A 12,843-nucleotide genomic window follows, 5' to 3' on the forward strand; every position below is an offset into this window, starting at 1 on the left:
GACACATGGGAATAAATGGAAAAAAAATATTCAGCTACCCCTTCTTTTAATCAAAACATCTTCCATCTCATGTGCAAATCCCAGCAGCTGAGAAAGCATCCTACTCAATCTCCCCAAAGTGGTGTCAGCATGTTTTATGTAAATACTGGTTAACAAGGGATGTGTGTTTGCAGCAAACATTTTTGGGTTCTGCTTTAGGAGCCCTGGATCTACCTTTGGTGCCAGAGGAGAAACTGGAATTCTGAAGGAGATGTACACAAAGGGTATAGGATTTTTTTTTCCCTTTAACAGCCAAGATGTGTTTCTTATCAAAGAGCTTTAAGTAGGTATTTAAGAAATTAAGAGGAGTAAAACCTGATGACTCAGCTCTGCATCAATCTGGGGCGTTAAACATCTTGAAAACAACTTTATCTGCAATGTCCAGAAATAAGATTGGGGTTTGGTGACATTCTGAAAGCATCACTGAGGCCAAGGGGACAACCAGAGAAGTGTCACATGAAGCACAGACATAACAAGCTCAGTGGTACAAAAGCACTCTCGAACAGGGATGTCCAGGGAAAGCAACAGCTTGACCTCAGAATTTGGGGTTTGGGCAATGCCAAACCCCTCTGCCCCGAGGGCAGGGCTGGCTGGGGCACCTCCTGCCACTGCTTGAGGAAAGGGCAGCTCCATCCCAGCCCTCCCTGCTGTCACAGGCACAGTTCTCCTCATCTGAGTCAGGAATAACTGGGTTATTATTCCTCCTGGTCCATTCCTTTATTTTTGGCTTCGTGTGGTGTCTATAAAGACACGACCACCCGCTGTAATGCAGTCACCTAAAACACCTCATAGCCACCTGAAACACCTCATAACTATCCCATAACCATCTAAAACACTCCATAACTACCTAAAACACCTCATAGCTACCCAAAAGCCATCTAAGACACCCCACAGCCACTCCATAACCATCCAAAACACCCCACAGCCACTCCATAACCATCCAAAACACCCCACAGCCACTCCATAACCATCCAAAACACCCCACAGCCACTCCATAACCATCCAAAACACCCCACAGCCACTCCATAACCATCCAAAACACCCCACAGCCATCTAAAACACTCCATGGCCACCTCATCACCATCTGAAACACCCCACAGCCATCCCACAACCATCCAAAATACCCCAGATCCAGCCCAAAGCCATCAAGAACATCCCTTAACCATCTAAAACACCCCACAATCACCCAACATCCACCTAAAACACCCTACAGCCACCTAAAATACCCCATAATCACCCAACATCCATCTAAAACACCCCACAGCCATTTAAAACACCCAAGTCACCTAAAAGATCCCAGAACCATCTAAAACACCCCACAGCCATCCCATAACCATCCAAAACATCCAAAAGACATCTAAAGCACCCCACAGCCACGTCATAACCATGGAAAACGCCCCATAGCCGCTCAAAACACCCAGGCCAACAAACTACCTGGCTTAAATATATAAAGAAATTTAAAAAAAAAAAAAAATTGGAAAGCAAGAGCCCTCAATAAGGAAACATTTCCCTGATGTGATTAACAGCCCACAAATAACACTCCACATCTTCAGTGAATGGCAGCTCAGGGGCACGAATAAGTAGCTGAGAACAGGCAGAAAGCTATTAATTTTTTACTGGAGAAGACATTTGTATAACCACAACAGCCTTCACTCAAACCAACTGAACAACACCATGGTTAATTCATTCATTTCTGCCTTCTCTGTTTAGTTTGTAGCTTTTCCTGTCCAAAAATCTCCTTCCCATAGTGGCTCCCTGGGGGCAAAAGGGAAGATAAACAAGCCAAAAAGACCGACTGGGATGAGTGAGGCAGCTCCTGCAGGAGCCAGGGAACGGCAGGTCCTGCAGTCATCCCACCTAGAGCTCCAGAAAATAACGATTTCCACGGATTTCAGAAGGATTTTGCCCAGTGTGATGGAAACAGGAGCATGAACCCCCTCCCTGTCCTGCTGCTGGGGTCGGCTCCGAGGCAGCGGACACCGGGAGCACGATCTACACAGTGGGATCACTGATAAGAGTGAACAAGTTATTTCCTTCTATTCCCTCTTTCACAGCTACATATAACTTAGCTCTGCTTCAGGAACATGATAGATTGCGTTAAATATTATTTAAAGAATTTATTTTTCCAGCCACTGCAAAGCCTGTTCCCAGTGTGATAACGTGAGGGGCTGGATGGCAATTTCTATTTTTACTCTGCTCAGAATGTTATCAGCCTGAAAGAAAGGTAACTTCCAGATAAGCACACACAATCCCTCATTTCTGAGGCACTGAGTTTTATCACAAGGGGTTTCTCACAATCCCATACCTCAACAGCAGGAAACATTTCGGTGTTGCCTTCACCCTCATCCCAGCCCAGCCTTTCCTCAACCCCAACCACCCCACAATCAATCAGCAAGATCAAGGAATTGTTTTGTCATTCAATGTTGCTGTACAGAGATGTGACTTCCCCCCATATGACTGACAATTTTCATTATAGACGTGATTCGATGCCAAGTTCACCTACAGCCTTTTCTTCCTTATCTTTAAGAATAAACAAGATGTGAATAAACTGTTTTTCTGCCTCAGTGCAGAAGAAACTTCCAGCCTCACATACTGAGCCATCTGGAGAGGACTCTTCCTTGGAGAGCTGGAAATGTGCAGGAAAGAGGACAGCATCCCCCAGAGACTCACAGTGATGCCTGAAGGAGCAGCAATTGGTTCCAAGGTTGTTTTCTGTAACACTGAGGGGATAAATAAAAGTTCCTGCCCTCAGGGAGCATTTCATGTTTGCATTTATACAACATCTCCTTCATTTGAATATTTGGGATGTGTGCTACAGGGATTTGACCTTTTTAATTGAATGCTGCTGTCCCAATCCCTTTCAGTAGAAACCAGAAAGGGATTTGTCTAATGTGGGAGACAGAAACTCCAGCTTGCATCAGCTTTTGCTTATTTCAGCTGTTCTTCTCTACAAATATCCCAAAAGAAATGGTGAACTTCATTCCTCCTTGAGTCATTATTACTGCTGGCTCCAGGAGCACGTCAGAAGTTCGTGTTCAAAGGACTGGATAAACAACCAGAAATCCAGATGCAAAACAAGAACTACCAGTGGGAGGGTGAAATGAAAATAGATCAATCCCCTTACAAAAATACAAGATTTCATGTGGACTCTATTTTGCAAATTCTGATGAGGAAGGAGTTTTACAATTCCAAGCTGAAACACGTAAAGGACACTGATACATCTTCTGAGATCTCCAAGAGTTGCTCAGGGCTGAGGATGACAATAAATACAGTGACTCCTGTCACCTCCAGACTGTCATAACTTCCAGTGCGTTACGTACATTTTTACACAGTGAATTCCACAAATGAGAGGGGTTTGAAGTCAAAAGACAGATTTGACTCTCCACAGGCTCTTCAGCTGCCCCAGTCACTTCCACTCCTTAAATACTGGTGAGCTTTGCCCAGCTTTGGCACAGACTGCCTCTTTTTCCATGAAGAAAACACTCTCTGTGACTTGGTTGTCTTCAAAAGGCTCAAATTACAGAGCCTGTCTTTCAGATGAACTTTTTCCCTCAAAAACTGGTGGCTGGATGAGCCTGCACAGATGGATTCAGCAACAAACACCATGGAGCTGGAAATCAGTCGGCTTAGAAAGGCCTTTGCTGCCTGTGGGCACCCACAGCTTCTCTGGGCAAGCTGTGCCAGGGCCTCACCACCCTCACAGCCAAGAATTCCTTCCCAATATCCCATCTAACCCCACCCTCTGGCACTGGGAAGCCATTCCCCCTGGTCCTGTCCCTCCAGGCCCTTATCCCCAGTCTCTTTCCAGCTCTCCTGGAGGCCCTTTAGGCTCTGGAAAGGGCTCTAAGGTCTCCCTGAAGCCTTTTATTTTCCAGGCTGAACATCCCCAGCTCCCCCAGCCTGGCTCCCAAGCAGAGGGGCACCAGCCCTTGGAGCATCTTCATACTCTCCTCTGGACTCACTCCTGCAGCTCCACATCCTTATATATAACCAGTATTTTCACAATAGCATGAGTTATTCCACAATTCCAGTAAATATTTTATTCCAAGATTAGCAGAAGTGTTGCTGAAATAGAGTCTGCACAGACTCAGTTGGCTCCTGGCTGGTCCTCATGGGCTATGGGCAACTGAGGTCAACTCAGCAAGAACAGGCAATAAATCTGTTCCATTTGTTGTGCAGAAACGTTGTGAAAGGAAAATGAAAGCTGGCAGAAGTTTTCTTTTAAATGCTACCAGTAAAAATGTTATTGAAGACATCAATGATGAGAAGGTCTACCCAAAGGGATGAGCCCAAACGAGGCGTAGCATCGCCCTGACACGGCCCACCCACACACAATAACCACTGCTCAGCATTCCCAGCAAGACAGTTGTTCCTTCTCTTGTAAAAACAACCTCGGAAAATGCCCCCAAATCTGCTAAATTCAACCCAGGTAGCATCAAACTGCTCTGATTTGCTGAAGTGCTGTTCAAGTGCTTTCCTTCCGGCTGGAGCGAGGGATCCCTGCCTGCTCCAGGGCATCCAAGTAACATGAAACTACAGCTGAAAATCCAGTTTTGACAGGCAGCTACAGAATAATTCTTGCTAATATTATTTGAGGGTGAAAGGAGAAAAAGTTTGGATTTGTATCTCTCGATCAGAAGGCATCGAGATAATTTTAGTCCCCTCCAGGATCCGGGTTCCTCGTTCTTTCAGATCCAAGTAGAAGATTCGAAACAGATTTTAAATCTGATCCTATCTGGCCAAAAGCTCATGGACAGACACTCAAGACAACCTCAGACAACAACAGCAGAGACATTTCCAAAACAAGGAAAGCTAGCTGCCCACTTGGAATTTTCTTCTACAGCTCAGGATATCAGGTCAGATATATTAAAGGCTATTTCAAAATCAAATGCACTGGTAGAGTCCCAGAGGCCCAACAACAATATCCTTTCCCCATTGTCCCGACTTTGTTTGCTTGGAAACAAAGCCCACAAATGATTTTAGCATTCCAGACATTTATAAACAGGCCATGCCTTGTTTGCCTGGTCTTCCTACAGAAAGACACATCAGCACAAATGTATTTTCTACGTGTTTGCATGAATTGGAGGAAAGAATTAAATGAAATTAATAGGTGACAAACAATTCAGAAGCAACTTGGGCTGTGGGGATTTGCTACAGGGATATCTCATATTTGGGATCCAGCAACACCAACTGTCATAAGCATGAATCTTGCTCCATTATTTAAATTTGGTCATAATTAAAATAAATTTTTAAAAACCCCAACGCAAACTAAAGAAGCACATCAACAGTGCCGTCCCAGCAATCATTAATTTTACTAAAACAATTCCCAACTGCCACTACTTACTATCCCAGAACAACTAGAATATTATTCTCTATTTACTTGAGTTTGAAGCTATTTTAAACACCCAAACTATTTCCCAAACTCCTATTACCAAACATCCCATGTTGCAATTAAACAAGAGTTACAGTTTGTAAAGACTCTGATCAAAGAGCAGGGACATGATGCAATTGTTTATATGTTTCCAGGGAGATATAAAAAGCTACAAAACACCTGGTGGTTTTAAGAGGTTCCCACGGGAGTTCTTAAACACGGAGTTCCAAATTCCCCAAATGCCTCTGTGCTTTCTGAGTGTTGTTTCTTTCTGGCCCTGAAAATTAACAGAATCTTTTTAATACTTTGGAAAATTTATTAGCTACTGTTCAACTGCTGCAAATCTCTAAGTGGCAAATTCTGACACGCCACCAATTCCCAGCAAATATAGTACTACTGCTGGTATTTATGTGCTGTATCACTGTAATTATTGATTTGAGACACTGAAAGCAGCTTAAAAAAGTTTCCCTTCCACCTGAGAACACAATATTTTGCTTCATTTATATTCCATAGATACAATTTCTCAATACATACAGAATTAATGCAGTATTTTAAAAATCAAATGATAATAAAAAGGTCGAACTTTCAGAAAACTATTACGCCCTTCTGACCTAATGAGATTGAGAATAAAAAAAACAAACTACATGTATGAAACACAACCATAAGCCCCAGACACTCAGAAGTTTCTATCACCTGCCTTTGGCTGAGGGAAGAGGGACTTCCCTATGCTCCGGCCTTGCCGTTGACGGGATGAAACAAATCCGTGCTGAACACACTCATTTTTCCCCTTGAGCTTTGTTGCTTCTGCCCCTGAGGCAAATTCTGGTCTCTGTGCAGGGATAAAGGTTGCTGTGAGCCCTTGAACCAGTCCCCATGAATAACCCCAGTGTTCAGCTCCAGAACCCGGCGCGTTGGCCAACACAATGGGGGCTTGTGGTTCCTCAGGGCTGGGCCTACCAGACATCAACAGATGGGCTTGTGTCACCTCCAGGGGAAAATACTCCATACAAATACAATATTTCCTTTAAAAATTCAGCTTTTTTGTTTCACTCTTGCACGTTGAAGCAACTCTCAATAACTTGCCATCAAAGCCGTGGTACGCCTCGAAACAAAAGGCAGTGGGGAAATGAGGTTACCTGAGTGAAAGGTACAGCACAACCAGATCCAAGTCGTTAAAAAATGAGGGCAGATCCTGCTCTAAAAATCACTTTTCTGACACAGTCTTTTATGCACAGAAGGATGCACGTGCAAGGTGTTCTCTGGATACAGGTGCTCATTATGCAAAGCAGAAATTATGCAAAGCCCATCACCCTCAGCAGTTGCAGCTTCTGCCCTATGTACCTGGTTATCCTGGGAAGGGGATGAGCAGAGACAGGACCCTGCAAACCCACTCCCACTTTCCAAACCCCACCCTTTAGGTGGGATTTTCATCACCTTGCCCATCTGCTACTCGGCCTGGGCATCACCCACAGCCCTCACTTGAATTCACGGTCCTTTTCATCCTGCCTTTGCCAACAGCTCTGTTCCCCAGCACAAGTCCCTTCCACCCCTGGGAATTAAAGAACAGGTTGAATTTTCACTTCTAATCAAATCTTCAAATCCCACCTTGCTTTAGCTTTATTCCCACTCAAACCATCCACGTACTTTGCCTATAAGGTGACTGCTGTTATTTGTATATTAGAAATAGCACAGTAAAAATATTCTCATATAGTTTGTCTTGTTCTGCTGGCTTTGATGAGTTTCTTTGGTGGGAAGAGTAAATCTCTGAGGCACAAATAGAGGTATAAAATATACATTTCCTAACACTGGAACTCAACCAGTTTATTGCCCCATCTCCCTTCCCTCAGAGAATGTGACAAGAATGTGTCACTCAGTGAGTGTGACTCAGTATAGGGCAGAAGGTCACAGGTTGTCCAAATTATCCCTACAATAAAGACAGAGCTTAAGCAAACCAACCTCCTAGTTTCAGTGTACAGTGCTAGAGATCTCACAAACTAGGAAATACATGTAATATTATTAAAATGGCAATGTATCTAGGTTCCTAGAAGCTTTTATCATGTGACAGTCACAAATAATTTGCTTTTGAAAAACACACGAATACATTATGTTAGTCTTGGGAAAAAAAACACAGCATTAAACAGGACACTGAGGTTGATGTGAAGAGGAATGTGCCTCCTCTACGTGGATACAACAGTTTGGAAATCTCCTCAGCCATCAAGTTTCCATTCTTATCATGGCAAAAGCAGTTGTGTTAAATGCAGTCAGTGTGAATACACGTTTCTTATCTGCATAAATCCAGCATTCTGTGGGTGCAAACACCAGCTGACCACGCAGAGTCAGCCCCAGGGCTGAGCCTGCTCTGCCAGAAAGGGCACGGCCTCATCCCGCCCCAGCTGGGCCTGGGCCCAAACACAGAAAAATAATTCAGGGTCACACCCACCCACTATGTAACAGGACTACTCTGAGGGGCTCCAGAGCTTTTTATTCTCCTGCTTAAGAGAATAATCCAATATTGGGAGCAAGATAGAGTATCCCAGTGCCAATTTGAACTCTGATGCCCCACGTGCAACACAGCACCTATTCCCCACTGACCTTGGAATCACAGAATGATTTAGGTTGAAAAAGACCTCTGAGATCATCAAATCCAATATTAAACTTCAATTTGTCCATCTTTATAGAGCATGTGACCCCAAGCATGGAAGTACTATCAAAAGGACATATTCTTTGCAAGACAAGTCTTTTAGCTTTTTGTGCCTTTTTGTGGATTTTTAAAAGACAGTACAGACATTTTCCATGAATCTAATTTTTTAAAGGCATGTCTTCAAACCAGTCCTTCCACAAACTCTACTACCAGGTATCTATCAACACACCAGCAGGTCTGCTGTCCTGACCTTCGAACATCAGCTCTATTTTCCTGGCCATCACAAAACACACCCACAGAGAGCAGTAAATGAGGAGATGGCGTTTTCTGTAGCAGAGCCCAGACACTTGAAAACCTCTTGAACCACAGCAGGCCCTTACTTTGTGTTTGCAACAAAGAGGGTTTTCCTGTTACCAGCCACGTGATGGTTATTGCAGAGATGAGGATGAGAACTCAGGCATTCACTTCCAGGAGAGCACAGGTAACTTGGGGAAGTAACTGTCCCACCCCTCAGTCGCTGACAGCTGTTATTTGACAAGCAGCTTAATAAAAATCTAACCTGGTGGATCAGTTAGAGATAAGAAGATTAAATACTTGGGTGCAACAAGGGGTGAGAGAAAGAGGTCGGAGTCAGGGCAGGACAGGTCACATCAACACGTGGAGAAATAAATATGTTAGAGGAATCAACAGAAATCCAGCAACTTTGCAACATGTCTTTGCATAATAATATGGTCATTTAAAGGGGTAAAAGTTGCCCAAAGCATTGCTGGATGGACATGGGGCTGTGCCACAGTACAAGGTAACACCATGGTCTATACTCAGCTTTAGGAGACCAGGAGAGTCAGTGGAAGTCATTGAATTTGAGATTTCCAAATAAATGTAAATACAAGAATTTAAAAAGCATATCCCACACCTCAGAAAACCAACAGACAGCTGTGAATGGATTTCTAGCTGAAAAATTGACCAAGCATTGCGTTCCCCCTTTCCCTGGCCCCTGGACAGCTGGGCACAGTCCTGCAAACTGCATCCATCGGGACAGTTCCTGCCTTTCCCACGCTCCGGAGCCGGTTCTGATTACAGCTCCCACTGATGGCAGAGTCCCACTTTTGGGATGAGGTGCCCTGGGGAAAAGAGCTCAGGGAGGGTCTGTCCATCTTTAAATCTGAATTCAGTAACAGCAGACAGAGCAAAAGTGCCCTGAAAGAACATGTTCAGCACCAGCATCCTGCAGAGTATTAATGAGTGAAGACAAGGGCTTTCAGAACTGTTTACAGAGAAAGTTTTGAGGGTTCAGCGATTTTTTTGAGGAAATTATTCAGGTTTCTTCCTTGGAAGATCCTGATGAATTAGGCCGTATTTCAAGGGATAATAGTTTGATGTAGAACAGCAATTCTCAAGGTTTTTCAGTACACATTACAGCTCAAGTTACACACATACACAACTTCTAAAAAACTTTGGCACTTCATTAGTCAAAGATATTAAAAGAAGAAAAAGTGAAGAATCTGACTGCCAAGATCATTGTGTATCCCAGGTCAAGACATGCCATGCTCAGGTGAAACTTAGAGGGACTTACAGTGGGATAGAATCATGGAATCATTTAGACTGTAAAAGCCCTCTAAGATCAAGTTCAACCCTTCCCCAGCACTACCAAGCCCATCACTAACCCATGTCCCCACGTGCCACTCCACAGGCTTTTTGAACACTCCCCTGGATGGTGATACTACTTCGTTCCCCAGGCAGCCTGTTCCAATGCTTGACAACCCTTTTGCTTAAGAAACTTTCCCTAATATCCAATCTAAACCTCCCCTGGCACAGCTTGAGGCTGTTTCCTTTTGTCCTGTCCCTTGTTCCTGGGAGCAGAGCCAGACCGCCCCCCCCAGCTCCCCCCTCCTGCCAGGGAGTTGCAGAGCCAGAAGGTCCCCCCTGAGCCTCCTTTTCTCCAGGCTGAGCCCCCCCAGCTCCTTCAGCTGCTCCTGGTGCTCCAGACCCTTCCCCAGCTCTGTTCCCATCTCTGGACGTGCTCCAGCCCCTCAATGTCTCTCTTGTCATGAGGGGCCCAGAACTGACCCCAGGATTCGAGGTTTCTCCTTGAAAAATGCCTCTTTATAATAATACCAATTATCTCAACATCACACCTCCCCAAGGCTGTTTCTAACAGTTTAAGTATTGCAAATAGGTCATTATTTAAATATAGCCCCCCATTTCCAGCTTTTCCTTTCCTCTCCACCTTCCCAGAAACATTTAAGTCTCTACAACTTCCTCTCCCCCCAGTTCTGCCGGGAACCAGAGCTGGAGGTGGGAGCTTTGCCTGCGAAAAACAGATTAGAATTAAGTGTTGTATCTGTGGCCTTGAAACGTGCCCTGAGCTAAGTTTTTAATTTGGGCTTTTCAAGATTGATCAGCGCACGTGTAATTTAAAAGCCATTTGAAGCAGCAAGCCGGGTAGTTTGACTTAAAATTAATGAGCTTTTGACATCTGCAAACAAAATGATAACATGAACCCATTTAAACTCATCCCTATATTTAACAGGGAAAGCATCTATCATTTTAACTTGCTTACACAAAGGCTTTTCTCCTGCAATATGAAAGCCCTTTCACCATAATCCTGCACTCAGCAGCAATTTGCAAACTTTGCCCAATTGTATCAGATTCGTGGAAAGATAAACTGAAAGATAAATTAATACTGTCAAGTAATTAAGCAGTAATTAAAAATTAGACATTGTGCAGCATGATTGAATACATTCATGAAACTCAGAGCTAAGTTAAAAAGACTCAGAGCCTGACACATCTAAACCCACAGAACACGGGACAAACGTTATTTATGGCTTGTTTAAATCAATAGCTCACGATAATACTCATGAAAATACTACATACTCCTGAAAAGCACAGCCCTGTAGCTCAAGCAATGCCCAGCATATTCCAGCAGAAACTAAGGCTAGGAATGCAAAGGAAAATAATCATCCAAGGACAAACAGCAAAGATGACAAGATTAAAGGGCAAAAGATGATGAAATGGAATTTACTGAAAGAAAGAGGCGAGTTGAAGGAAGGGTTAGTGGTGAAAACTGCCCTAAAGCTGAAGAATGACAGCTCTTGGTAAGGAAATATTTACAGAACCTTTATCAAATGCACTGAAAATACGAGGGTCTCTAACCACCAATTCTCGTCATTGGCTCAAGTTGTGATTACATGGGTTCCCCTCAACACAGGCTTGTCTTTTGTCTGGAGAAAAAATTCCATTAAAAGAACCAAGGGAGATAACAAATTATGGGAGTGAATGCCAAGGTAAAAGAAGAGCACAGGGAGCACAGTCCCATCCTTGGGAATACACAGGACACCAGTAGATCTTGGGACACCACATCCTTTGGGTTTTGGGATCACAAGCCAGGAAGAACCAGCTCTATACAACCAACCAAACTATACAATGCACATTACACCACGTCCATGGGAAAGGGATGTTTAAGAACATCCTGTTCCCACAGTTCATCCAAGTTTGGTTATGCTGGATGATAATTAAAATTACTCTGCTGCTCTTCAATCAGTCCCTTACAAGGGGCACCTTGTGATGAACCACAGCAATGCCCCATTTTAGCCAAGATTCCTTTAGAAGTTATTTCATATCAAAGAGATTGATTTCAGTGAAGAGGAAGAAAACTTAAAACCCACAGTTAAAGGAACATTGAACCTTCAGGGAACCTGAAATGCATTGGTCTCGAAAGGGTAAGATCTTGTCATGAATCAAGTGTTGGACAATTAATTCTGAATTATTTTCTAGTACCTCCAGAACAGCAAAACCTGGAAGGAGGAGGTTTCTCCTCCAGCTATTTTGTCCTAATCTTTTTAAAGTGGCAAGCAACACACTTTTCAATTGCTTCCCTTGGAAATCTGCTATTTGCTCTCTCTTTAAAATTCATAGTACTATTGACCCAAAGCCCTTCCGAGCCTTCATTCTTCCTGGTGATTCCTGTTGCTGCATCCCTCTGTGTGTGTGTGTGTGTTATCTTCAGAGAGCAGTTGTTATTGGTACAGCTCCTTCCAGCTGCTGGGGCATCCTCCCTCTCCTGGTGAAAGAGCTGCCTCTTCTCAACACCAATAACCCCAAAACTCTTACTGCCATCCCTCATATATTTTTTTAATTCATATCTCATGTCACCTCCATCACCTGATTTAGTTCTGGTTTTTTGCTTTTACCGACTCAGGTCTCTCATTCCTACCAAAAATTATTATTTTATAGTAGAAAGTAAATAGGTTTTCAGGACTGAGCCCTTTTTCCTTTTTACAGAGAGGATAAAAGTGACAGAAACCCCCACAACTGAGTTGTGCTACATTTCCAGTGACGATCAGCTTTCACTGCAAGCAACAAACTATCCCAGCAAAGTTCTTTCCAGTTTTATTTCTTCCCTTAGCCAGGAAACACCTTTGAACACAGACAGATCTCTGTGACCAGCTTTTTACTTTGCCAGTTCAGCACTGAATCACTGCCAGGAGCCAAAGGGAAAAGGGCATTTTCAGAGCCCTGCTGCTTGACAGGAGATGTGGTGGGTGAGGCATCCTCTGCTGACAACACACAGGATTTGGGCAGCCAAAGGGATGTCACTGGTGGAATTATTATACCTGCAGTATTAAAAGGCACAACACTGCACACATGCCTTAAAAACACATTCCACAATTTGAATAACTCAAAAATAAATCCTGTACAAATACTTCAACAAAATGCTGCTGCTGAGCTCCTCCTAATCTCTGTCTTATCAATATCTCATTTTAGCTCTGGCTTACGCAGGTTTTATATATAT

The sequence above is a fragment of the Empidonax traillii genome, unplaced genomic scaffold, assembly GCF_003031625.1.
Source record: "Empidonax traillii isolate 1590-97213 ecotype Southwest subspecies unplaced genomic scaffold, ASM303162v1 scaffold655:size661012, whole genome shotgun sequence".
Taxonomy (NCBI): Eukaryota; Metazoa; Chordata; class Aves; order Passeriformes; family Tyrannidae; genus Empidonax; species Empidonax traillii.